This window comes from Phalaenopsis equestris, unplaced genomic scaffold, assembly GCF_001263595.1.
Source record: "Phalaenopsis equestris unplaced genomic scaffold, ASM126359v1 Scaffold000106, whole genome shotgun sequence".
Taxonomy (NCBI): Eukaryota; Viridiplantae; Streptophyta; class Magnoliopsida; order Asparagales; family Orchidaceae; genus Phalaenopsis; species Phalaenopsis equestris.
In genome coordinates, this window is record NW_018164548.1 from 272,202 (window position 1) to 275,847 (window position 3,646).

A 3,646-nucleotide genomic window follows, 5' to 3' on the forward strand; every position below is an offset into this window, starting at 1 on the left:
TTTTGAAAAAAAACAAACAGACTAAATAAAAGTAGAATATGAATTAGAGAAATCTGGGAAGATGGGAGCTTGCCGGCTTCTATATATCAAACTTCATCCGAGAGGACTTCCTCTCCCTACCGGAGGAAGAAAAGGGTTGCAATTATTATTTTTTTTTTATTTTTAGCAACTTTTCTCCATATAAAATCAAAAAATAGAAAGTGGTTGCTTCAAAGCGTTTAGATAAGTAAAAATTTAATAATTGTTTTTTAAATTTAAAATAATAATTATTCTTAGCTATTTAATGAATTCGTGCAATTCGTGTTGTATTGGAGGTTTTGTTTTGATAGAAGGTAAATTGGTCATTTTTTAGTTTTCTTATGTGAACTAATCCTGTCTTACCTATAGGAGGGATATGGCTGGCATTAGTGTGGAGCTGTCATCTTTTCTTTCTCCCGATTTGTTGATAGTAGAATAGCCCATCCTCGTGGATGCATGCAGATTTGCCTTGAAACAAGAAAGAGACACCATTTTTAATTGGTTGTTTGTTGTGTGATATTATTTTCCATAATATTTTGCACAACAATTGCTATCAAAGCTAGATCAATACAATTCCAACGAAGTAGTGGACATAGGGCAAAGTGATCAGAGCAAGTTGAGTTACGAGATATGTGGGTGCCATGGAAAATAGAATGTCGTCAGGTACTGCAACATCCACCACAACGGTAGAAAAGACGTTGATTCATCAGTTAGTTTTGGCATCCATCAAGATCAATGTGACGAGCGACAACGGGAACTTTGTCATGCAGTGATGTGATGTGATGAATATGTTGTGCTCTTTGAAGCTTGAGGAAGTTCTTGATCACGATGAATGTCTTGAAGAAATGTCAGAAAAAATTTGTTAAAGATGAACCAAAGTGCTCGTAACTTGATCTAAAATTGTTTATTTTAGTAGATCAAATATAGAGTGATGATGATGACTTCTACCAAAAAAAATTATGGAAGATTCTAGAGAACAAACATCTTATGAGGAGCATGGAGAATCGTCTCCATATGAAGCTTCGAATCTAAGGGTTTATGTAGTATTAAAATTAATGAACACTTGAATAATTTTACGAAGTTTTTGTCAGATTTGCAAATCTGTATGAAAAGGTTTGAGAAAAAGACAAGTCACTTCTTCAATTGAATTTTCTCTATTATGGGTACGAAAACTTAATGATGATACTCATTTATGAGAGGGTTGTCTTAAATTATGGTGAGATGACTACGTTGTTGTTGAACCATTAGTTCAGTTTAAGGGACAAGGAGTTTGCAAAGATGGAGTCAGGTGATGCACTTACACTACAACATGACAGATTTGAAAAGAGAAAGAATTTGACAAAAAATAATGGTGAAACTTTTAAAAGGAAATCAAGTCTTGTGGGCATGAACTTGAGAAAAATAGTGTGCTCAAGGACTGGTCATCGAAAGAAAAATTGTTCAAAGTTAAAGAAGAAGAAAAAAAGGGTTCCCTTTGAGGAATTCAATCTTATGGTGGAGAGGTGTGACTATACATATTCAAATGAATCACTATCTCTACTTGATGATTAAAAAGCTTCAAAATAGGTGACAACCTTACAAATATATGTGTCAATCAGTTAATATATAAATTTGAGTTTGTGTGTTGATCCCATGAGAAATGAGAGCTTCCAAAATACAAAAAGTTTTAGTCTACTTGTTTCGTGTATAGCTGAAGTATTCGAATGTTGGTGATTTTAAAGTTGCTAGTCCTAATTGTTGAGCCTGTATTAAACAGTGAGGGTTTCTATCAAGCGAAGGATTCTCCCCTAATTTGGATCTTATAAACCTTGGTTTAACCGAGTGATAAAATTATAGGTGAGAATCAGGAAGGGATTTCCTGTGAAGGTTTTCTTGGTGGTCATAAATATGTTTGGAAATTTTTATTTTAGTTTAGTTCCCTAAACCATGTAAATATTTTCAAGATTTTGTCTACACGATTACACTAACCTAGAAGCAATATCCATATTCTTCTAAGCCAATGTGCTTTAACTTAGTTGTTATACTAAGTTTTCTTCCAAAACTCATATACCACAAAAAATTTTAACAAAATAATTGGCCATAGTGAGAGTAAATTAAGTGCTTAAAGTTAAAACAATACAATTATGCATGATAAATTCAATCGCATAAAGAAACTAAACCCTAGATCTCTTGTTCACTAATTCATGGTAGAAAGTGTGATTTAAGTGTTACTTTTGCTTTGAAATAACAAAAAAAAAACTGTATTCACAAAAGCAAATCAAAATATAATAGTTCAAAAATAAAAGAACAAGATAGATTACACCCTGTTTAAATGCTTTATAAGATTTCTCTCCTTCTTCACTTTAACTAATTAACATGATCAAACTATAAGATAAAAGTCTCAAATCTATCTCTCAAATTCCTCACATAGTTCCTCACAATCTCTCCTCAAAACTCTCATTTTCCTTCACACAAAGGTTCAAACTTCAAACATAGGAGTGCTCCTCTAAACTTCAAGGACCCTTCGTTTATAACCACAGTGAGGCCGCACTGTTAAGAACCACTCTAATTCCTGATGTTGAATGGTTAGGACAAAAATTTCTCCTTAGAACATTTTAATTCTCATCATTCCACCTTCTTGAGTCTTTTTCAAGTGCCAGGTATCCCAAGGAGTGTCAACATTAGGCTGCTTGCTTTGTTTAGTCGGGCCAGTAGGGAGGCACCAAGGTGTTGCAAGCTGGTGTCATACCTATGAAGAGACACCTTTGTGCCACTGTGAGGCACCAAGATTCCTCTTGCTTAAATTGGGAGAGGTTGAACATGCCTGATAGAGGCTTCATGGCGCTACAATGGGGCACTAGACTTCATGGTGTGCTATTTTCAAGCACCTAGGAACTAAAGTACTAGAATTGGGAACTCAACTAGTACTTAGCTTTTATGTTCCTTAAGCCTTGACTCGATTTAGGCTATGAAGGTGTCATTCCTTACGACATAAACCTTCATATCTTCCAGGCTATTTACACGATCAGTATCATGCAAATATAAGCCTTAAGATAATAAAATTTTCATGATGAATCATTTAATAATATTTCCTCAAAATTGAAGCCAAACCATAAGATAGTTCGGGAAGTCCCCGAGGCTTGCCTTAGGATCTGTGACATCCCCTACTTTTCTCCCTTTAGATTCCAAAAATAACTGTTCCCATTTGAACTTTCCCATTTGAAATTTCCTACGTCTGACCTTAAAATCCTAAACTTTGAGAATCTTGAAAACAAATACCTCTAATCTAAATCGAGAGCTTTCTTAAGTACTTTGGTAATTTATAATGTAATTAACTATAAGGGTTTACCTTTATAGGGAGCTTTAAGAATCGAGGTAATATAAATCTTGTCTAATCTTTTGTATTAGATAGGGGAACTTGTCGGTCAACATAAAATATTTCGCAGACCAAAACAAATATCATTAATTCTTTAATTTATTTAATTGAGTTTCACTTTCAAGTAACGTGTCTATTCCTCTGGATAGATGCACAGCTTGTCGTTTTGTGCTCGTTTATTTAAATTATTGTCTATATGAGAACGATTAGATCTAGTACTTTCAAATTTTAAAATGCTAATTTTCAAATATATATATATATCCAATGAATCAC